Source organism: Dreissena polymorpha, chromosome 5 (assembly GCF_020536995.1).
Source record: "Dreissena polymorpha isolate Duluth1 chromosome 5, UMN_Dpol_1.0, whole genome shotgun sequence".
Taxonomy (NCBI): Eukaryota; Metazoa; Mollusca; class Bivalvia; order Myida; family Dreissenidae; genus Dreissena; species Dreissena polymorpha.
In genome coordinates this window covers 104,299,404-104,325,376 of record NC_068359.1, presented here as the reverse complement: position 1 = coordinate 104,325,376, position 25,973 = coordinate 104,299,404, and the positions used below count along the sequence as shown (strand labels likewise).

Here is a 25,973-nt window from a genome sequence, read left to right as displayed (position 1 = left end):
TTCGCTAGCACTGGGGATATCACCTGTTTTGCATTTATTAGATGTTCATACTGGAGATTGTCATATCCACCAGCTTTTCTCTTCGGACACGTAGATATTATGTGATCTACGGTTTCTGGGAGTACACGGTCTTCGGGGTCTGGCTTTATATTCGTCACAATAAAATCGAGTTCCGATGAGACGTGCTTTTCCCAAGTATCACTGCTATGAACATCATCAGGGTCGTGATGGGGCTGATACAACTCCCGGAAATAGTGGTACCGGCCGTCTGAGATACTGTCTCGGTCCCTCACCGTTGTACCATCAAAGTTGATACCCGAGCTAAGACTAGAGCGGTTACGGTTCCTGCGGGCGTTTACCATCTTCAACAACTTGTGAGAGTCGACTTCGGCCATTCGATCAATTTCGTTATTTAAGTTTGACAAACACATGTGACTTATGTGACTTATAACACTCTTCGAACTAGTACTAACGCATATGACTTATGTGACTAATAACACTCTTTGTACTAACACATGTGACTAATGTGACAAATAACACTCTTCGTACTAACACATGTGACTTTTGTGACTAATAACACTTTTTGTACTTACACATATGACTTATGCGACTAATAACGCTTTTTGTACTGACACATGTGACTATTGTGACTAATAACACTCGTCGTACTAACACATGTGACTTGTGTGATTAATAACACTCTTCGTCCTAACGCATGTGACTTATGTAACTAATAACACTCTTCGTACTAACACATGTTACTTATGTGACTAAAACACTCTTCATACTTACACATGTGACTTATGTCACTAATAATACTCTTTGTACTTACACTTGTGTTTTATGCGACTAATTACGTTCTTTGTACTAACGCATGTGGCTTATGTGACTAATAACACTCTTCGTACTAACACATGTGTCTTAATATGACTAAACACTCTTCATACTAACACTTGTGGCTTATATGACTAATAACAATTTTTGTACTAACACATGTGACCAATGTGACTTATAACAATCTTCGTACTAAACCATGTGACTTATGTGTGACTTATAACACTGTTCGTACTAAAGCATGTTACTTATGTGACTAATAACACTCTTCATACTAACACTTGTGACTTATGTGATTAATAACACTCTGTGTACTAACGCATGTGACTTATGTGACTAATAATAATAATAATAATAATAATAATAATAATAATAATAATAATAATAATAACTTTATTTCACGAAGATAACACATTAAGAAATAGCATATCTTTTTTACAATGTGGTCTTCAAAAAACACAGTATATGTAAATATAACTCAACAATGTCTAGCATACTGCAATCAGCCTTAAAAAAAAAAATTACAAAAGCATCATATAATGAAAATAATAATACTAATACAAATAATATTAATAATATAAAATAATATTTATAAAATTACAATAATAATAATAATAATAATAATAATAATAATAATAATAAATAATAATAATAATAACAATAATAATAATAATTATTATAATAATAATAATAATGGTTATTTCATTCTTTCATAACAACAGACAATCACAAAGCAAAAAGAAGAAGAATAAAATACCCAAGGCGGTATTTTAATCCATACAACCCACAATATCAAAAAAGGTTTTGCGTTTGTAGCAAATGATTTTTAAGGTGCCGTTTAAAGGAATTAATTGTAGGTGCTTGTCTTATATTATTTGGAATAAGGTTTCATATATTTCTCGCACAAAAGGAAAAAGTACGCTTTCCGTAATTCGTTTTAAATGCAACATATGATAAATCGTTGTGGGTGGTGGACCTAAGAAAGTATGTATTGTTATTTGATACAAAAATAACGTCATCAAAATAAGGAGGCATTGAGCCATCTAAAACTTTGTACACTATAGTCCCAACAAGAAATTAACACCTATTTTCAAATGACAACCAGCCCAGTTTATTGAAAATCGGAATTGAAGGAGAGGAAAACGGCTTATTCAGTATTATTTTTGCAGCACGTTTCTGTATCGAAATTACCTTCTTTAAATTTGATCTAGTGGCTGAGCACCATATTGTACAACAATAGTCCATATGTGGTAAGATGTATGAATTATAAAACAACTTCATTGTTTCATAATTTAGATAGGGTTTAATGCGTTTTAATAAGGCTAGCTTTGAGTTGAGCTTTCGACAGACGTTATTAATATGCAGTTTCCAAGTGAGATGTTTGTCAACAGTTATACCAAGTAAATTATGATGTTCAACTTGATCAATAACAATGTTGTTGATTTTAAGTAATAAGGTGTTTGCAGACTTTTTAGCACTGGAGAATATCATGCATTTAGTTTTGTTTGGATGTATTAACATATTGTTAAAAGAGCACCAATTTGATATTATATCTAAGCCATTTTGCAAAGTACTTTGAATGCTTTTAATGTCAACATCAGCTGCATGTAAGGTAGAGTCATCTGCATAAAGATCTAACGCTCCCTTTTGAAGGAAAAACGGCATGTCATTAATATATATAAGGAAAAGAAGAGGGCCGAGAATAGATCCTTGAGGTAAACTAATAACACTCTTTGTACTTACACAGGTCACTTATGTGACCCTTAACACTCTTCGAACATACGCATGTGAACGCATTTGATGTATAAGACGTAAAACACTCTTCGTACGAACACATGAGATTATGTGTATAATACCACTCTTCGTACTAACGCATGTGATTTATATGAACGATATTACTCTTTGTACTAACACACGTAACTTATGTGGACGATAAAAGTAAGTACTAATTCATGTGACTTATGTGACGCTTAACACTCTTCGTACTAACATTTGTGACTTATTTGACTAATAACACTCTTCGTACTAACGCATGTGACTTATGTTACTAATAACACTCTTCGTACTAACACATGTGACTTATGTTACTAATAACACTCTCCGTACTAACACATGTGACTTTGTTACCCTTAACACTCTTCGTACTAACACATGTGACTTACCTTACAAATAACACTCTTCGTATTAACGCATGTGACTTATGTTACTAATAACACTCTTCGTACTAACGTATGTGATTTATGCTACTAATATAACTCTTCGTACTAAAACATATGACTTATGTTACTAATAACACTCTTCGCATTAACGCATGTGACTTATGTGACTAATAACACTCTCCGTACTAACGCATGTGACTTATGTTACTAATAACACTCTTCGTATTAACGCATGTGACTTATGTGACTAATAACACTCTCCGTACTAACGCATGTGACTTATGTTACTAATAACACTCTTCGTACTAATACATGTTACTTATGTGACTAATAACACTCTTCGTACTAACACATGTGACTTATGTTACTAATAACACTCTTCGTATTAACGCATGTGACTTATGTGACTAATAACACTCTCCGTACTAACGCATGTGACTTATGTTACTAATAACACTCTTCGTACTAATACATGTTACTTATGTGACTAATAACACTCTTCGTACTAACACATGTGACTTATGTGACTTATAACACTCTCCCTACTAACGCATGTGACTTATGTTACTTATAACACTCTTCGTACTAACGCATGTGACTTATGTGACTAATAACACTCTTCGTACTAACGCATGTGACTTATGTTACTAATAACACTCTTCGTATTAACGCATGTGATTTATGTGACTAATAACACTCTTCGTACTAACGCATGTGATTTATGTGACTAATAACACTCTCCGTACTAACTCATGTGACTTATGTGACCCTTAACACTCTTCGTACTAACATTTGTGACTTATTTGACTAATAACACTCTCCGTACTAACGCATGTGACTTATGTTACTAATAACACTCTTCGTACTAACACATGTGACTTATGTTACTAATAACACTCTTCGTACTAACGCATGTGACTTATTTGACTAATAACACTCTCCGTACTAACGCATGTGACTTATGTTACTAATAACACTCTTCGTACTAACACATGTGACTTATGTTACTAATAACACTCTTCGTACTAACACATATGACTTATGTTACTAATAACACTCTTCGTACTAACACATGTGACTTATGTGACTAATAACACTCTCCGTACTAACGCATGTGACTTATGTTACTAATAACACTCTTCGTACTAACACATGTGACTTATGTTACTAATAACACTCTTCGTACTAACACATATGACTTATGTTACTAATAACACTCTTCGTACTAACGCATGTGACTTATGTGACTAATAACACTCTTCGTACTAACGTATGTGATTTATGCTACTAATAACACTCTTCGTACTAACACATGTGACTTATGTTACTAATAACACTCTTCGTACTAACGCATGTGACTTATGTGACTAATAACACTCTCCGTACTACGCATGTGTCTTATGTTACTAATAACACTCTTCGTACTAACGTATGTGATTTATGCTACTAATAACACTCTTTGTACTAACGCATGTGATTTATGTGACTAATAACACTTTTTGTACGAACGCATGTGACGTGTGTGACTATTAACAGTCTTCGAACTAACGCAAGTGATTTATATGGACGATAAAACTTTGCGTACTAACACGTGTAACTGATGTGGACGCTAACACTCTCGTGACACAGGTAACAAATGTGGTCAATTACATTCATCGTTACGACACATGAAACTACTTTATTATCTACTGATAATATGTCAATACCGTCGGTACTTTCAATACCATTACTTCAGCTACAACACGCACAGCGAATATGTCTGCTACAAATACTACTGCCACAACACGCACAGAGAATATGTCTGCTACCACTACTACTGCTACAACACGCACAGCGATTATGTCTGCTACCACTACTACTGCCACAACACGCACAGCGAATATGTCTGCTACCAATACTACTGCTACAACACGCACATCGAATATGTCTGCTTACCACTTCTACTGCTACAACACGCACAGCGAATATGTCTGCTACCACTTCTACTGCTACAACACGCACAGCGAATATGTCTGCTACCACTTCTACTGCTACAACACGCACAGCGAATATGTCTGCTACCACTACTACTGCACCAACACGCACAGCTAATATGTCTGCTACCACTTCTACTGCTACAACACGAACATCGAATGTGTCTGCTACTACTCCTACTGCTACAACACGAACAGCGAATATGTTTGCTACCACTTCTACTGCTACAACACGCACAGCGAATGTGTCTGCTGCTACTACTACTGCTGCAACACGAACAGCGAATATTTATGCTACCACTACTACTGCTACAACACGCACAGCAAATATGTCTGCTACCACTACTACTGCCACAACACGCACAGCGAATATGTCTGCTACCACTTCTACAGCTACAACACGAACAGAGAATATGTCTGCTACCACTACTACTACTACAACACGCACAGCAAATATGTCTGCTACCACTACTACTGCTACAACACGCACGGCAAATATGTCTGCTACCACTACTACTGCCGCAACACGCACAGCGAATATGTCTGCTACCACTTCTACTGCTACAACACGAACAGCGAATATGTATGCTACCACTACTACTGCTACAACACGCACAGCAAATATGTCTGCTACCACTACTACTGCCACAACACGCACAGCGAATATGTCTGCTACCACTTTTACTGCTACAACACGAACAGCGAATATGTCTGCAACCACTACTACTGCTACAACACGCACAGCAAATATGTCTGCTACCACTACTACTACTACAACACGCACAGCGAATATGTCTGCTACCACTTCTACTGCTACAACACGAACAGCGAATGTGTCTGCTGCTACTACTACTGCTACAACACGAACAACAACTATGTCTGCTACCACTACTACTACTACTACAATACGAACAGCGAATATGTCTGCTACCACTTCTACTGCTACAACACGAACAGCGAATGTGTCTTATTATTGTTTTTAGTTATTAGTTGTTTTATGCTGTACGTAACAAGCATCTCAGTTGAAGGCCGGATTAAGGTTTGTCTTCATATCTGACACTGCGTCTCAACAATGTAATTATCAAAGTAGTCAATCAAATACAAATTAAGTCCACAAAATCACGGATTTCTTGCTAAATGTGCTTTGAGTGACAGGGTTCTTTTCAAATCTTTTTAAAGTTATTATTATAAAACATTCATAATTTACCAATCAAGTAACGCACAGTTTGGATTGAATTATGGGATAGCTATTCAAGTCCATTTTCGTATGCAACATTTAATGAAACACAATATTGTGTTTTATTTTTATTTTTTAAAAACATGCTCATGGTTGGCGTTAAATAGCCTCGGCTTAAATGGGAATGGGCAAACGGAATAATCAGAGAGGTAAACATTTGACGAATGACAAGGTCGCGATCAGATCTGATGATATGGGGGAGGGTCTTAAGCAATAATTGTTCAAGTATTCAAGTATCGAAACGATGACGATTTTTTTATAAATTCAATCAAGAAAACGTTATTTTCAAGTTTTCCATGTCAAACTATTGGAATTTATAGTAAGATAAAGTTCAAAGTGAGGCTGGGTTACACGGATGGACAGTTAGCGGAGTGTCACCAACATCGAGTTTGTACCGGCATGTGTCAACTAGTGCACGTATAAGCAACGGTTGCTAAACGAAACCGTAAAATCTTCATAAACAATATACAGCCCAGAAATAGCCCATGTTCATTGTATGTTTCCAGCTGAATTTTAGTCATATCATGTCGGCCAGTTTACCTGCTCACACATTTTATTGCTTGGCTGAGTTACCAGTATAAAGTGTACAAACTCAAGCCATTAACAGACATCTGCCCAACTTGAATCAGAGCTAGGAAAGCATGGAAGTATTTCACGACCAATCCATACAAGATTATGTAGCCTGTTCGGGGAACGAACCTGCGATCCTCGAATTTGTAGTCCGGCGCTCTACCAACTGAGCTCGCCGGCACGGATGTTAAATTCGAAATCTGAATGAGGTCAAAGTCAATGTGAAGTTGTGTAATACATGTGGATGGAGAATGTTCATAAACAAAAACAGTGTAAGTATTGAAGAGTCACAACATGGGGCTGTTTGAACCACACGAAAATGTGAAACCTGTCGCGGACGGACGGAATGACGGACTTTGTAATCGCTTCACGTTTCCCGCATCCTAATGCCAAAATCACGAAGGAAAAACATAAGTATAATCGTACAGAAAAAAGTTCTTAAATGAATGACGCATTGAAGTAGCTGAGATTAAAAGAGCTTTTTAAGATTTCCTGTTTTGTAAGATAAAGAGATACAGAAATTTCAGCATGCTGTCTACAGATCCACAATGCAAATATGGCCAAAATGCTAACACCCCCCCCCCCCCCTCCCCCCACCCCCATCCCTTCATGCAGCGCGCGCATGTTGACGATACCTAACAAGCTAACAAGTCGTTGGGTAAGCAATAACATGCACGTTATTTTTTCCGAGTAAATATCGATATTTTATTATGTATTCTTATCAGTGATAAACTGTTGGGGAAAAACTTCAAAGAATGTTAAAGGTTGATAATATTTGAAAGTTGTATTTAATTTAAGACTGTTTGCGTTGACTTTGAAGTCCCTAGTTATAAAGCCTTATTAATCGTTGGGACGTGCAACATCAAATACATCTTATACATGTTAACAAGTGGTTAGATATGCTATGTAATGTGTGCATCTTGAAAAAGGCTAAACAAAGGGAGTGTCCATAGTAACTTGACTCAACATTGCGTAATTGTGCTGTTAACTTTCAATGAAGTGTCTCATTCGTCCTGTTCCAATTGCATTTCAAAATACCTAAATGGTTGTATTGCGAAATGTCGCCAAAATGATTCACTTTCGGATGATTGGGTAACCGAGTCCGGTTTATGTCTGGGTAAATATTAGCATGCAAGTTAACACGTATGTAATCAATCTCTGGCCTAAAATCAAAGAATATCGATATTGACTGTGAAATAATCCACTCTTCAACCATTTGTTGCCTGTTTGATCTACACGCCTGAATACTCATGGTACGTTAATACAGACATTAAACGCATCCAATGGACAACGGAATATATCAAAAGTGTTGAGACACATACCTTCCTTTTTTCATGTATAATGTCAATTCGAACGTAGATTTCTGTGTTTTTAGAAACACATATAACCAGAAATGTGCATATGATGTCCCCACATTCCGATTTGGTCTGCAAACTCCACTTATGTCGGAAAAGACGAACCAAAATAATTAGTAATCCGATTAGTGGAAATTCTCACGCTGGTAAATAACTTTTGTTGTTAACTTGTATCCCTCTAGCAACATTACTTTGTGAGTTACGCACGACACAATAGAAGAAAAAATATATAAAGGAGCCAAATTCCATTTGTGCCGAAAACCCGAGAACCAAATTATTGAAACCTGCAACTGCACATGCTAGTTTAAAGTGTCAGCCGTCGAGCAGCAATATTTTTTCAGTAACACGCGATAAATTAAACTAAGTTTGAGCTTATTTGAACTGCAGCTTGTACATGATGAAAGCGGATTTTTAATACTATTAATACTGATTTGTAAGGTGAATGCTCGCTTTCTTCGAGCAAGTATTTTACATGATTTTCATGAAGGTCTCTGCTTTTGTCATAACTTGTTCTCGTTTCAGTGTTTCCCCTTCCATAAACATGATAAAGGAAACTTTTTGATACATTGCCATTGGATCTACACGTATAAACAATCTAGTCACATTTCGCTATATATTGTCATCAAATTAATGTGTATTCCTGCCGTTTGAGTGATTTTCACGAAAAATCACATATCGTATTTCTATAAAACATAGCTTCTTTTGGGTTGATAATCGTTACTTGTTACCGTTATGACCGTTGTGAAACATGCAATATATGTCAACGGATTAAAGCAAAATGGAAATATTCTGTATTAAGATACTGTCCGAAAATTGGAAGTAATAATTATAGCGGAAATCTGGGTGTCCAAACACAAACTAGATATTGTCAGTTACCTCTCAAAATGACTTCGTGAAACTTTGTGAAGGTTTAATTTTTTATCAGAAACAAAGATACGACGTTATTGCAAAATAAGCACATATCAATTGAATATTTTCTTGTTACATTTTCACCTATTTTAAATGGCTGACAAATAATATTGCGATCGTGTGGGTACTTGATGATTTCTTGAAACGCATTACCGTTTATGCCGACATGTCGATACACGCGTATGGATGGTCACGCTTGTCTTATTTTTTATTTTATTTTTCAATAATTTACCATATATAATAATATACAATATATTATGTGTTGTACTTTGAAAATCTTGATTTTAATCGAACTTATAGATGTATTGTAAGCTTTCCTATAGGACATAGTGTATGCAGAGTGATCGCGGCGCCCTCCTTTAAATCAGTTCAATCCACCTGAATACGCGACAGTATCGATCAGCTTTCATCAAACAGAAAGGTACGCATGTGTGCGCAGTCGACCGCTACAATATCGATGTGCCTTCGAGAGAGGGAGAGGGGGTGTCTTTACCAGTGTCAATAAATGATTCAAAGATCTCTCACTTTACATGTACACTGTTTATTCATAGATCTGTGAATGATTGCAATTGATTTTGTCGCTTAAACTAGGTCGGTGACACAAACATCCTCTGGGAAGAACGATTGATTCTGCGTACAGTAATTATGAAAGGTTGAACATATCGGATCATTTAAGAAAAGCTAAAAATACTCTGTACATAGCGATAACAACATCAATCCGCAGACGTGTGTAAGGGTTTGTCATCGGAGAGGAGGGCCACTAAACTGAACTTAGCTAAACTTAACAAAACCCGTTCTTCAAAAAACGACTATACACTAAAACTAAACACGGACATCTAAAAGAGAAAAAATGCGGCGAATGTAGAGCTGGACTCATATGTAGTGTAGGTCATCAAAACATGAACGATTGCATGGATATAAGAATGGTAAACTCACATGAAACATATGACCATAAACAGCAATATTCTTCTCACGCTTAATAAAACTATAAATTTGGTCATGGTTACTAACACAATATACATTATAAATGCACTTAAATCTCTAAAACAATGTTCTGTGTAAGAAAAATATTGCAGCATCAACATTCATGTGTGGAATCATGCAAGCAAAGCAACAAATCATTAACATTTAGAAATATTTTGCTCAACTCAAATTCAACTCAATTTTCCAGATGTGAAACGACACTTCTATTATGTTACCAACAATGCTAGTTGTCAAAGTGAGTTATTAGCTGGGATACAGCTTCACAATGAAAATTATTGCAACCGGACCAAAACCGATTACAAAAAAATAGTTGAGTGCTCACTCATTTATATTTCCAGTAGGAAGTAAAAACTTATCGAAAGTATGACCTATTCCCGGTGATTATGAGGTTAAATTGGAGAAAAAAATAATCATAAACAAATTTATCAACGTTTGCAAATCTCTTACTGTCCAAGTAACCTTAAATGTAAAACAGCTTTAAAAACGAGAGCTGGTTCACATAGATAATTAACATGCATTACAGCTACTCATAAATCCGTTTCGGTTAACTGATCAACATATATACTTAAACTGTGCTGTTCAAGCAAACACCAGCTTAAAAACAGAAATGGATCCTGAATAGGCGTAATTCGGACTGACTTAAGTGTCAACATTTTCAATCTTTTATAAAGAATGTTTAACAATAACCTCAACGAAACTGGATTCTTTAGTTTCACTAAATAAAACCCCGACAAAGAAACCTCTACGATTAATTTGCAGAACTGAATAGCCAATACCCCGAAAACATCGCTGATGTCATCGCAAATAACTAATTGTGTATTTGTATTTGGGTCGTATCATTGTCAGTTTAAAAAGCCTGTTGCGAGTTTATTACGAAATGTACACCACGACGTATATCATGTAAATTCAATTTAAGTCGTAAGCTAAAGCACTATTCATACGAGGAATAAATCCCAGTGTGCTCATGCCTCGTGACTTAACCCCAACGTGCCCATTTCTTATGTATAAAACCAAGCGTGCTCAAGCCTCATGTTTAAAACCCCAACGTGCTCGTATTTCGTGACTAAAGCCCCGCGTGCCCATGTCTCAAGTCAAAACCAAAGCGACCTCATGAATCATGACTAAACCCCAGCGTGCAAATGCCTCATGTCTTAACCCTAGCGTACTCATGTCACATGACTAAACCTCAGATTGCTCATGCCTCAAGTCTTAACCCCAGCGTGATCATGCCTCAAGTCTTAACCCCAGTGTGATCAAGCCACATGACTAAATCCCAGCGTACCCATGCCATATGACTAAACCCCAGCGTGCACATGCCTCATGACTAAACCCCAGCATGATGATGGCTCATAACTTAACCCCAGCATACCCATGCCTCATGACTGAATCACAGCGTATTCATGCCTCATGACTTAACCCCAGAGTACCCATATCTCAAGTCTTAACCCCATTGTGCTCATGCCACATGACTAAACCCAAGCGTGCTCATACCTCAATTCTTAAGCCAAGCATGTTCATCCCAGCGTACCCATGCCAAATGACTAAACCCCAGCGTGTTCATGCCTAATGACTAAACCCCAGCGTGCTCATGCCTCATGGCTGAACTCCAGCGTACTCATGCCTCATGTTTAAACCCCAGCGAGCCCATGTTTCAAGTCTAAACTCCAGCGTGCTCATGCCTCAAGTCTAAACCTATGTGTGCTCATGCCTCATGACTTAACCCCAGCGTACCCATGCCTCATGGCTTAACCCCAGCGTACTCATGCCTCATCACTTAACCCCAGCGTACTTATGCCTCATGTTTAAACCACAGCGAGCCCATGTCTCAAGTCTAAACCCCAGCGTGCTCATGCCTCAAGTCTAAACCCAAGTGTGCTCATGCCTCATGACTAAACCCCCACCGTGCTCATGTCTCAAGTCTAAACCCCAGCGTGAGCATGCCTCATGACTAAACCTCAGCGTGCCCACGCCTCATGATTTAACACCAGCGTGCACATGCAACATGACTCAACCCCAGCGTGCTCATGCCACATGACTAAACCAAAGCGTGTTAATGCAACATGACTAAACCCCAGAGTACCCATGCCTCATGACTAAACCCCAGCGTACCCATGCCTCATGACTAAACCACAGCGAGTCCATGCCTCATGCCTTAACCCCAGCGTACCCATGCCTCATGTCTTAACTCTAGCGTACCCATGCATAATGTCTTAACAGTAGCGTACCCATGCCTCATGTCTAAGCCCCAGCATGCACATGCCTCATGTCTTAACCCCAGTGTGATTATGCCTTATGACTAAATCCCAGCGTGTCCATGCCTCATGTTTAAACCCCAGCGTACTCATGCCTCATGTCTAAACCCCAGCGTGACCATGCCTCATGTCTTTACCCCAGCGTACTCATGCCTCATAAATAAGCCAAAGCGTGTCCATGCCTCATGTCTAAACCCCAGCGTACCCATGCCTCATGTCTTAACCACAGCGTACCCATACGTCATGTCTTAACCCCAGCGTACTCATGTCTCATGACTAAACTACAGCGTGTCCATGCCTCATATCTAAACCTCAGCGTGCCCATTCCTCATGTCTTAACCCCAGTGTGATCATTCCTCATGACTAAACCACAGCGTGCCCATGCATCATGTCCAAACCCCAGCGTACCCATGCCTCATGTCTAAACCCCAGCGTACTCAGGCAATATGTCTAAATCCAAGTGTACCCATTCCTTATGACTAAACCCAAGCGTACCCAGGCCCCATGTCTAAACCCCATTGTACCAATGCCTTATGTCTTAACCCCAGCGTACCCATACCTTATGTCTTAACCCCAGCGTGCCCATGCCTCATGTCTTAACTCCAGTGTGATCATTCCTCATGAATAAACCACAGCGTGCCCGTGCATCTTGTCTAAACGCCAGCGTACCCATGACTCATCTCTAAACCCCAGCGTACCCAGGCAATATGTCTAAACCCCAGTGTACCCATGCCTTGTGACTAAACCCCAGCGTACCCAGGCCCAATGTCTAAACCATAGCGTACCCATGTATCATGTCTTAACCCCAGTGTACCCATGCCTCGTGTCTTAAACCCAGTATGATTATTCCTCATGACTAAATCCAAGCGAGGTCATGCCTTATGTGTAAACCCCAGCGTGATCATGCCTCGCGACTTGAGCCCAGCGTACCCAGGCCTCGTGTCTAAACCCGAGCGTGCTTATACCTCATATCTAAACCCCATCGTGATAATGCCTCGCGACTTGATCCCAGCGCACCCAGGCCTCGTGTCTCAACCCGAGGATGCTTATACCTCGTGTCTAAACCCCATCGTGCTTATACCTCGTGACTTGAGCCCATCGTACACAGGCCTCATGTATAAACTCCAGCGTACCCAGGCCTCATGTTACTCCAGCGTACACAGGCCTCGTGTCTTAATTCCAGCGTACCCAGGCCTCATGGCTAAACTCCAGCGTACACAGGCCTCATGTCTAAAGCCGAGCGTGCGCATGCCTCATGTCTTAACCCCGTGTGATTATGCCTCATGACTTAACTCCAGCGTAATCATGCCTCATGTCTAAACTCCAGCGTACCCTGGCTTCATGGCTAAACCCCAGCGTACCCAGGCATTATGGCTAAACCCCAGCATACCCAGGCCCCATGACTAAACTCCAGCGAGCCCATGCCGCATTTCTAAACCCTAGTGTACATAGGCCATATGTCTTAACCCCAGCGTGATAATGCGCCATGAATAAACCGTCTATGCAACAAATCTAAACCACAGCTTCATCATGTCATTTAAACCTTTCACTGAACATCAATTAAACTCATTTCAATAACATGGCACGTCGTTAAAGGGGCCTTTTCACGTGTTTTTTATTGCCAAAATAAAAAAATATAAATTCAGATTCGCAAATTTTCGTTATATTTATGATATTTGTGAGGAAACAGTAATACTGAACATTAACCATGCTCTTAAAAATGTATCACATGCATCTTTTTTACGATTTAAAAACATGAAAATTATCAAGCGTTGCAACGTGAAACGCTTTAATAATTTGGAGAGTTTTGTTTTTTGTCGTTAAATTTTGTGACACTACGCATATTGATTATAATTATAAAGTATACAATACAACAATCATAGTATGAGCACGGATGGCCGAGTGGTCTAAGCGATAGACTTTTACTCCAGGGGTAAGTGGTTCGAGCCCAGTTGAGGGTTACTTTTTTTCTTAAATTTAATTCTTGTTTTTTACTTTAGCTTTTTAGATGCATTGTTTACATATATCAATTATTATTATTAGTCTTATTATTATTTATTTTATTATTTTATTATTATCATTATTATTATTATTATTATAATTTTTATTATTATTATTATTATTATTATTATTATTATTATTATTGATAATAATAAAATATGCAAAAATAATAATGTTAATCATCATCATCATCATCATCATCATCATCATCATCATCATCATCATCATCAGAAGAAGAAGAAGAAGAAGAAGAAGAAGAAGAAGAAGAAGAAGAAGAAGAAGAAATAAAAAAAGAAGAAGAAGAAGAAGAAGAAGAAGAAGAAGAAGAAGAAGAAGAAGAAGAAGAAGAAGAAGAAGAAGAAGAAGAAAAGACGGCTGCGTTTATTTATACACAAAAATCCTCTACTCGTTATATGTGGAAGCATGTTCATGTAAATGGAGCAGTTACCGATACAAATTACATGATTCGTTTACCATTGTGTTTTTGTTTTTTGTATGTTTGACTTCTTATAACGATACCAACGCGTTTAATTCACATATTTGCGAAATTATATTTTCTTTCTTATCAGTACAATCAAATTTATGTAAAATTGCATGCGGTTTTATACAAATGGAACGAAACATTAATTGCATTTACTAAAATATCACATAAACGGTATAAGCACCTTTGTATTGATGTGTGTCACGGTTGAAAACTGCTGTTTTGAAAGAGTCAAGAGTTCTGTACACGTTCATAACAATAACGCGAGTTCAACTATTGACCGGGGTATCGCTTGTATAAATAGTTAATTTTTAATCCGCCTGGGCATGAATGGCAACAATACCAGTTGACATAAACAAACATCAAACCGATCGCCGTGGCCTAGTGGATAAGGCGTCCGCCTCGGGATCGGGAGGTCGAAGGTTCGAGCCCCATGGGGAGCGTTTGTTGAAGGATGGATGTTTGTCATGGGACTTGTTCCGAGATGGCCGCGAGCGTTAAACATGAATGGTTACCGACTTCTATCCGCCTGGCGCCTAGCATAGTGATATGAGTTGGGAGGTACATGGTATACACGCAAAGGTGTCTCATAAACCAAATTGGCTGGCCCTTTCGATAGAGGTGACACTATAATAAAAAAGACCTTTACCTTAATCTAAAATCGACATGAAAAATCACTTCAACCAAAACTTCTCCAGTGCCATTAACGTTCTCTTGTTCTTGTGTGACGCTGACTTGATGCTTCATTTGATTTGAATTCATCATGCGATTACATTTGTTATTGTTATATTATAAAATTATTCTTATATTTAAATATATACTGCAAGTATCAAAGTTGCTGTGTGGTTACTGTCCTGTGCTGTAGTTAAAAGTTCAACAATACAATAATTTTATGATTGGTATTTATATACTTACAATTATTTAATTTATTTATGATTAATTAATTATTTTTTAGAGATAGCCGCTATGATTACATCAAAATGATGTTACATAACATGTTCATGCATATTCATGCTCTGTTTGTTTATTCAATAAAATTACAACACCTATACATTATTAAACGTAATCGAAATTAATTTCTATGCAAGTTTTATCATAGCAAACGTTATCACTAATTCAAATACAACTACTCATACGGAAAACAAGCAAAATAAACGAACCAGATTTATCAAATTCACGTCAAATATATATACCTTGCAATGTGAGTCAACGTTTATAAACTTATCGTAAACCCTTATTCACTTATTGAAATATAACTCATACGAAAATAATAAACGCACCATATTTATCCAATTAAAATGCACATCCAATATATATACCTTCCAATTTGTGTCAACGTTTATACACTTATCATAAAGAAGTGAAACTCCAGCTGCTTCATATTATCATAAAACCATGTCCATGTATTCAAATACAACTACTCATACGTTAAAAGAAAAATAAACGAACCAGATGTGTCAAATAAAAATTCCCATCAAATATTTATACACTGCGATATGTGATGGTTCAACGTTGTTCAATGTTTATACATGTTTATCCAATAAATTTATATTCACATCCAATATATATATATATATGCTTCAATATGTGATTTGGCAACGTTTATGCAATTATAATAAAATACAACTACTAATACGGAAATAAAGTTTAAAAAAACTAACCAGATTTATCCAAGTAATATTCACATCCAATATATATACACTGAAATATGTGATTTCACAACGTTTTTATAAGGTAACCCATCCAATAAGACGCGCTGTTACACACGGGTAGTTACTATCGGGCCATTGGTCGATAGTCTCGTTCCAGCTCGCTGCGCACGGACTTGTACGGCAAAAGGCAAATGGATTAGCAAAAATAACACATAGAAAATACATAATGGCTATCAAACAGGTGAAAGGACTTTGACTATTAATGATCTAATCCCATGACATATGTACGGAATCCGGATAGGGCCAAGTTATGTGTCGCGTGTCGACCTTCGAGGTCGACACACGATACTCAACTTTTTTTCGTACCCAATGACTAAACCCAAGCGTACCCAGGCCCCATGTCTAAACCCCAGTGTACCCATGTCTTATGTCTTAACCCTAGCGTACCCATACCTCATGTCTTAACCCCAGCGCGCCCATGCCTCATGTCACAACCCCAGTGTGATCATTCCTCATGACTAAACCACAGCGTGCCCGTGCATCATGTCTAAACGCCAGCGTACCCATGCCTCATCTCTAAACCCCAGCGTACCCAGGCAATATGTCTAAACCCCAGTGTACCCATGCCTTATGACAAAACCCCAGCGTACCCAGGCCCAATGTCTAAACCATAGCGTACCCATGTATTATGTCTTAACCTCAGTGTACCCATGCCTCGTGTCTTAAAACCAGTATGATTATTCCTCATAACTAAACCCAGCGAGCCCATGCCTTATGTGTAAACCCCAGCGTGATCAATCCTCGCGACTTGAGCCCAGCGTACCCAGGCCTCGTGTCTAAACCCGAGCGTACTTATACCTCATATCTAAACCCTACGTGGTCATGCCTCGCGACTTGATCCCGGCGTACCCAGGCCTCGTGTCTAAACCCGAGGGTGCTTATACCTCGTGTCTAAACCCCATCGTGCTTATACCTCGTGACTTGAGCCCATCGTACACAGGCCTCATGTCTAAACTCCAGCGTACCCAGGCCGCGTGTCTTAACCCCATCGTACACAGGCCTCATGTCTAAACTCCAGCGTACCCAGGCCGCGTGTCTTAACCCCATCGTACACAGGCCTCATGTCTTAATTCCAGCGTACCCAGGCCTCATGGCTAAACTCCAGCGTACACAGGCCTCATGTCTAAAGCCGAGCGTGCGCATGCCTCATGCCTTAATCTCGTGTGATTATGCCTCATGACTTAACTCCAGCGTAATCATGCCTCATGTCTAAACTCCAGCGTACACAGGCTTCATGGCTAAACCCCAGCGTACCCGGGCATTATGTCTTAACCCAAGCGTGATCATGCCTCATGTCTAAACTCCAGCGTACCCAGGCCTCATGGCTAAACCCCAGCATACCCAGGCTCCATGACTAAACTCCAGCGAGCGCATGCCGCAATTCTAAACCCCAGTGTACATAGGCCTTATGTCTTAACCCCAGCGTGATAATGCGCCATAAATAAACTGTCTATGCAACAAATTTAAACCACAGCTTCATCATGTCATTTAAACCTTTCACTGATATATGAACATTAATCAAACTCATTTCAATAACATGGCACGTCGTTAAAGGGGCCTTTTCACTTTTTTTTTAATTGGCAAAATAAAAAATTATAAATTCAGAATCGCTAATTTTCGTTATATGTATGATATTTGTGAGGAAACAGTAATACTGAACATTAACCATGCTCTTAAATATGTATCACATGCATCTTTTTTACGATTTAAAAACATGAAAATTATCAAGCGTTGCAACGTGAAACGCTTTAATAATTTGGAGAGTTTTGTTTTTTGTCGTTACTATCGGGCCATTGGTCGATAGTCTCGTTCCAGCTCGCTGCGCACGGACTTGTACGGCAAAAGGCAAATGGATTAGCAAAAATAACACATAGAAAATACATAATGGCTATCAAACAGGTGAAAGGACTTTGACTATTAATGATCTAATCCCATGACATATGTACGGAATCCGGATAGGGCCAAGTTATGTGTCGCGTATCGACCTTCGAGGTCGACACACGACACTCAACTTTTTTTCGTACCCAATTTTTTCGTACCCAAAATTTTTTACGTTCCCAATTTTTTTCATACCCATATTATTTTTTCGTACTCATTTTTTTTTGTACCCAAATCTTTTTCGTTCCCAATTTTTTTCGTACCCAAATTTTTTTCGTGCCCATTTTTTCGTACCCAAATGTTTTTCGTACCCAAATTTGTTCGTACCCATTTTTTTTTTCGCACCCAATTTTTTTTCGTACCCATTTTTTTCGTACCCAAATAAAAAAATCGTACCCATTTTTTTCGTACCAAATTTGTTTCGTACCCAAATTTTTTCGTACCCAAATTTTAATTCGTACCCATTTTTTTCGTACCCAAATAGTTTTTCTTACCCTAATTTTTTTCGTTCCCTATATTTTTTCGTACTCTAATTTGTTTTCGTAACCAAATTTGTTGTTTTTTTCCTGCCCACATTTTGTTCGTATCCATTTTTTTTGTACACAAATTTGTTCAAACCCAAATTTTTTTCGTACCCATTTGTTCGTACTCATTTTTTTTTCGTACCCAAATTTTTTTGTACCTTATTTTTTATTTCTACCCATCTTGAAACGCATTACCGTTTATGCCGACATGTCGATACACGCGTATGGATGGTCACGCTTGTCTTATTTTTTATTTTATTTTTCAATAATTTACCATATATAATAATATACAATATATTATGTGTTGTACTTTGAAAATCTTGATTTTAATCGAACTTATAGATGTATTGTAAGCTTTCCTATAGGACATAGTGTATGCAGAGTGATCGCGGCGCCCTCCTTTAAATCAGTTCAATCCACCTGAATACGCGACAGTATCGATCAGCTTTCATCAAACAGAAAGGTACGCATGTGTGCGCAGTCGACCGCTACAATATCGATGTGCCTTCGAGAGAGGGAGAGGGGGTGTCTTTACCAGTGTCAATAAATGATTCAAAGATCTCTCACTTTACATGCACACTGTTTATTCATAGATCTGTGAATGATTGCAATTGATTTTGCCGCTAAAACTAGGTCGGTGACACAAACATCCTCTGGGAAGAACGATTGATTCTGCGTACAGTAATTATGAAAGGTTGAACATATCGGATCATTGAAGAAAAGCTAAAAATACTCTGTACATAGCGATAACAACATCAATCCGCAGACGTGTGTAAGGGTTTGTCATCGGAGAGGAGGGCCACTAAACTGAACTTAGCTAAACTTAACAAAACACGTTCTTCAAACAAGAGCACCGCCTTGCGGGTGCAGACCGCTCATCTATTTTCTTTTTAAAGGTGAAGGGACTCTCATTTTCAATCACAAAGGAGGGAGGAGTGGAGTGAAGAGGGGTGTATAGTGTGGGGTTGTGGACATTTATTACATTATCTTCCAAAAAAGCGAAAAAAAAAAAAAAAAAAAAAAATCGGGGGGGGGGGGTATAGTGTGAGGGTGTGGTGATAATTTGTGAGATGATCTTAAAAAAAAAAAAAAAAAAAAAAATCAAAAAAAAAATTTGGGGGGGGGGGGGGTGGGGGGGGGTGGGGTGGGGGTATAGTGTGAGGGTGTGGTGGTCATTTGTGAGATGATCTTATAAAAAAAAAAAAAAAAAAAAAAATTAGGGGGGGGGGGGAGGGGGGGGAGGGGGGGGAGGGCACGGGGGATGGTTTGGGTGAAGTCTATTGTGGTATGTCAGGTAAGAGTAGTTTCATCAAAGTATCAATCAAATCTAATCATAAATAAAGAAGTTATGGCAATTTTAGCAAAATTTAATAATTTGACCTTGAGAGTCAAGGTCATTCAAAGGTCAAAGTAAAATTCAAGTTGCCAGGTACAGTAACCTCATGATAGCATGTAAGTATTTGAAGTTTGAAAGCAATAGCCTTGATACTTCGAGTGGATCGAAACACAAAATTTAACCATATATTAAAAGTTACTAAGTCAAAAAAGGGCCATAATTCCGTAACAATGACAACCAGAGTTATGCAACTTGTCCTTTTACTGTACCCTTATGATAGTTTGTGAGTGTTCCAAGTATGAAAGCAATATCTATGATACTTTAGGGGTAAAGTGACCAAAACATAAATCTTAACCAAATTTTCAATTTTCTAAGTATAAAGGGCCCATAATTCCGTCCAAATGCCAGTCAGAGTTACATAACTTTGCCTGCACCGTCCCCTTATGATAGTTCATAAATCTTGCAAGTATGAAAGCAATAGCTTTGATACTGTAGGAATAAAGTGGACCTAAACACAAAACTTAATCAAATTTTCAATTTTCTAAGTATAAAAAGGGCACATAATTCTGTCAAAATGCCAGTCAGAGTTACATTACTTTGCCTGCACAGTCCCCTTATGATAGTTAGTAAGTGTTGCAAGTATGAAAGCAATAGCTTTGATGCTTAAGGAATAAAATGGACCTAAACACAAAACTTAACCAAAATTGTCAATTTTCTAAGTATAAAAAGGGCACATAATTCTGTCAAAATGCATGCCAGAGTTATCTAACTTTGCCTGCCCAGTCCCCTCATGATAGTAAGTAAGTGTACCAAGTTTGAATGCAATAGCATTGATACTTACTGAGAAAAGTGGAACTAAACGCAAAACTTAACCAAAATTTGCAATTTTTTAAGTACAAAAAGGGCACATAATTCTGTCAAAATGCACGCCAGAGTTATCTAACTTTGCCTGCCTAGTCCCCTCATGATAGTAAGTAAGTGTACCAAGTTTGAATGCAATAGCATTGATACTTTCTGAGAAAAGTGGACCTAAACGCAAAACTTAACCGGACGCCGACGCCAACGCCAACGCCAACGCCAACGCCAACGCCAACGCCGACGCCAAGGTGATGACAATAGCTCATAATTTTTTTTCAAAAAATAGATGAGCTAAAAACGACTATACACTAAAACTAAACACGTACGGGACACTCAAAACATGAACGATTGCATGGAAATAAGAATGGTAAACTCACATGAAACATATGACCATGAACAGCAATATTCTTCCAGCGCTTAATAAAACTATAAATTTTGGCACTTCATGGTTACTAACACAATATACATTATAAATGCACTTAAATCTCTAAAACAATGTTCTGTTCAAGAAAAATATCGCAGCATCAACATTCATGTGTGGAATCATGCAAGCAAAACAACAAATCATTAACATTTAGAAATATTTTGCTCAACTCAAATTCAACTCAATTTTCCAGATGTGAAACGACACTTCTATTATGTTACCAACAATGCTAGTTGTCAAAGTGAGTTATTAGTTGGGATACAGCTTCACAATGAAAATTATTGCAACCGGACCAAAACCGATTACAAAAAAATAGTTGAGTGCTCACTCATTTATATTTCCAGTAGGAAGTAAAAACTTATCGAAAGTATGACCTATTCCCGTGATTATGAGGTTGAATTGGAGAGAAAAATAATCATAAACAAATTTATCAACGTTTGCAAATCTCTTTGGACAGTAACCTTAAATGTAAAACAGCTTTAAAAAAGAGAGCTGGTTCACATAGATTATTAACATGCATTACAGCTACTCATAAATCCGTTTCGGTTAACTGATCAACATATAGACTTAAACTGTGCTGTTCATGCAAACACCAGGTTAAAAATAGAAATGGATCCTGATTAGGCGTAATTCAGACTGACTTGAGTGTCAGCATTTCAATCTTTTAAAAAGAATGTTTACAATAACTTCAACGAAACTGGATTCTTTAGTTTCACTAAATAAAACCCCGACAAAAAAACCTCTACGATTAAATTGCGAAACTGAATAGCCAATACCCCGAAAACATCGCTGATGTCATCGCAAATAACTAATTGTGTATTTGTATTTGGGTCGCATCATTGTCAGTTTAAAAAGCCTGTTGCGAGTTTATTACGAAATGTACACCACGACGTATATCATGTAAATTCAATTTAAGTCGTAAGCTAAAGCACTACTCATACGAGGAATAAATCCCAGCGTGAACATGCCTCGTGACTTAACCCCGACGTGCCCATTTCTTATGTATAAAACCAAGCGTGCTCAAGCCTCATGTTTAAAACCCCAACGTGCTCGTATTTCGTGACTAAAGCCCCGCGTGCCCATGTCTCAAGTCCAAACCCAAGCGCGCTCATGAATCATGACTAAACCCCAGCGTGCAAATGCCTCATGTCTTAACCCCAGCGTACTCATGTCACATGACTAAACCTCAGCGTGCTCATGCCTCAAGATTAAATCCCAGCGTGATCATGCCTCAAGTCTTAACCCCAGTGTGCTCAAGCCACATGACTAAATCCCAGCGTACTCATGCCTCATCACTTAACCCCAGAGTACCCATATCTCAAGTCTTAACCCCATTGTGCTCATACCACATGACTAAACCCCAGCGTGCTCATACCTCAATTCTTAAGCCAAGCATGATCATCTCAGCGTACCCATGCCATATGACTAAGCCCCAGCGTGTTCATGCCTCATGACTAAACCCCAGCATAATGATGGCTCATGACCTAACCCCAGCATACCCATGCCTCATAACTGAATCACAGCGTACTCATGCCTCATGACTCAACCCCAGAGTACCCGTATCTAAAGTCTTAACCCCATTGTGCTCATACCACATGACTAAACCCCAGCGTGCTCATACCTCAATTCTTAAGCCAAGCATGATCATCCCAGCGTACCCATGCCATATGACTAAGCCCCAGCGTGTTCATGCCTCAAGTCTAAACCCCAGCGTGATCATGCCTTAAGTCTTAACCCCAGTGTGCTCAAGCCAAATGACAAAATCCCAGCGTACCCATGCCATATGACTAAACACCAGCGTGCACATGCCTCATGACTAAACCCCAGCATGATGATGGCTCATAACTTAACCCCAGCATACCCATGCCTCATGACTGAATCAAAGTGTACTCATGCCTCATGACTTAACCCCAGAGTACCCATATCCCAAGTCTTAACCCCATTGTGCTTATGCCACATGACTAAACCCCAGCGTGCTCATACCTCAATCAATTCTTAAGCCAAGCATGTTCATCCCAGCGTACCCATGCCATATGACACTAACCCCAGCGTGTTCATGCCTAATGACTAAACCCCAGCGTGCTCATGCCTCATGGCTGAACCCCAGCGTACTCATGCCTCATGTTTAAACCCCAGCGAGCCCATGTTTCAAGTCTAAACTCCAGCGTGCTCATGCCTCAAGTCTAAACTCAAGTGTGCTCATGCCTCATGACTAAACCCCAGCGTACCCATGCCCCATAGCTGAACCCAAGTGTACTCATGCCTCATCACTTAACCCCAGCGTACTCATGCCTCATGTTTAAACCCCAGCGAGCCCATATCTCAAGTCTAAACCCCAGCGTGCTCATGCCTCAAGTCTAAACCCAAGTGTGCTCATGACTAAACCCCAGCGGGCTCATGTCTCAAGTCTAAACCCCAACGCGAGCATGCCTCAGGACTAAACCACAGCGTGCCCACGCCTCATGATTAAACCCCAGCGTGCTCATGCAACATGACTTAACCCCAGCGTGTTCATGCCACATGACTAAACCCAAGCGTGCTAATGCAACATGACTAAACCCCAGCGTACCAATGCCTCATGACTAAACCCCAGCGTACCCATGCCTCATGACTAAACCACGGCGAGTCCATGCCTCATGCCTAAACCCCAGCGTACCCATGCCTCATGTCTTAACTCTAGCGTACCCATGCATAATGTCTTAACAGTAGCGTACCCATGCCTCATCTCTAAGCCCCAGCATGCACATGCCTCATGTCTTAACCCCAGTGTGATTATGCCTTATGACTAAATCCCAGCGTGTCCATGCCTCATGTTTAAACCCCAGCGTACTCATGCCTCATGTCTAAACTCCAGCGTGACCATGCCTCATGTCTTTACCCCAGCGTACTCATGCCTCATGACTAAGCCATAGCGTGTCCATGCCTCATTATAAACCCCAGCGTACCCATGCCTCATGTCTTAACCACAGCGTGCTCATGCCTCATGACTGCGTATCCAGGCAATATGTCTAAACCCCACTGTACCCATTCCTTGTGACTAAACCCAAGCGTACCCAGGCCCCATGTCTAAACCCCAGTGTACCCATGCCTTATGTCTTAACCCTAGCGTACCCATACCTCATGTCTTAACCCCAGCGCGCCCATGCCTCATGTCACAACCCCAGTGTGATCATTCCTCATGACTAAACCACAGCGTGCCCGTGCATCATGTCTAAACGCCAGCGTACCCATGCCTCATCTCTAAACCCCAGCGTACCCAGGCAATATGTCTAAACCCCAGTGTACCCATGCCTTATGACTAAACCCCAGCGTACCCAGGCCCAATGTCTAAACCATAGCGTACCCATGTATTATGTCTTAACCTCAGTGTACCCATGCCTCGTGTCTTAAAACCAGTATGATTATTCCTCATGACTAAACCCCAGCGAGCCCATGCCTTATGTGTAAACCCCAGCGTGATCAATCCTCGCGACTTGAGCCCAGCGTACCCAGGCCTCGTGTCTAAACCCGAGCGTACTTATACCTCATATCTAAACCCTACGTGGTCATGCCTCGCGACTTGATCCCGGCGTACCCAGGCCTCGTGTCTAAACCCGAGGGTGCTTATACCTCGTGTCTAAACCCCATCGTGCTTATACCTCGTGACTTGAGCCCATCGTACACAGGCCTCATGTCTAAACTCCAGCGTACCCAGGCCGCGTGTCTTAACCCCATCGTACACAGGCCTCATGTCTTAATTCCAGCGTACCCAGGCCTCATGGCTAAACTCCAGCGTACACAGGCCTCATGTCTAAAGCCGAGCGTGCGCATGCCTCATGCCTTAACCCCGTGTGATTATGCCTCATGACTTAACTCCAGCGTAATCATGCCTCATGTCTAAACTCCAGCGTACCCAGGCTTCATGGCTAAACCCCAGCGTACCCGGGCATTATGTCTTAACCCAAGCGTGATCATGCCTCATGTCTAAACTCCAGCGTACCCAGGCCTCATGGCTAAACCCCAGCATACCCAGGCTCCATGACTAAACTCCAGCGAGCGCATGCCGCATTTCTAAACCCCAGTGTACATAGGCCTTATGTCTTAACCCCAGCGTGATAATGCGCCATAAATAAACCGTCTATGCAACAAATTTAAACCACAGCTTCATCATGTCATTTAAACCTTTCACTGATATATGAACATCAATCAAACTCATTTCAATAACATGGCACGTCTTTAAAGGGGCCTTTTCACTTATTTTTAATTGGCAAAATAAAAAATTATAAATTCAGATTCGCTAATTTTCGTTATATGTATGATATTTGTGAGGAAACAGTAATACTGAACATTAACCATGCTCTTAAAAATGTATCACATGCATCTTTTTTACGATTTAAAAACACGAAAATTATCAAGCGTTGCAACGTGAAACGCTTTAATAATTTGGAGAGTTTTGTTTTTTGTCGTTAAATTTTGAAACACTACGCATATTGATTATAATTATAAA

The 25,973-nt window shown here is 39.4% G+C and overlaps 1 protein-coding gene across 2 annotated transcripts in view; it reads right to left on the bottom strand.

Moving 5' to 3' along the window:
* LOC127832382 (beta-1,4-mannosyltransferase egh-like) overlaps positions 1 to 25,973 on the bottom strand; it is a 67,054-nt gene that overhangs the window by 30,400 nt on the left and 10,681 nt on the right. Inside the window, exon 1 of one of the 2 annotated variants that reach the window (XM_052357829.1) lies at positions 16,417 to 16,558. The exons of the other annotated variant lie outside the window; for it this stretch is intronic. The gene's annotated coding sequence lies outside the window, so the exon portion shown is untranslated. Of the gene's footprint in view, positions 1 to 16,416; positions 16,559 to 25,973 lie in introns of those variants that run through there. 2 annotated transcript variants of the gene reach the window in all.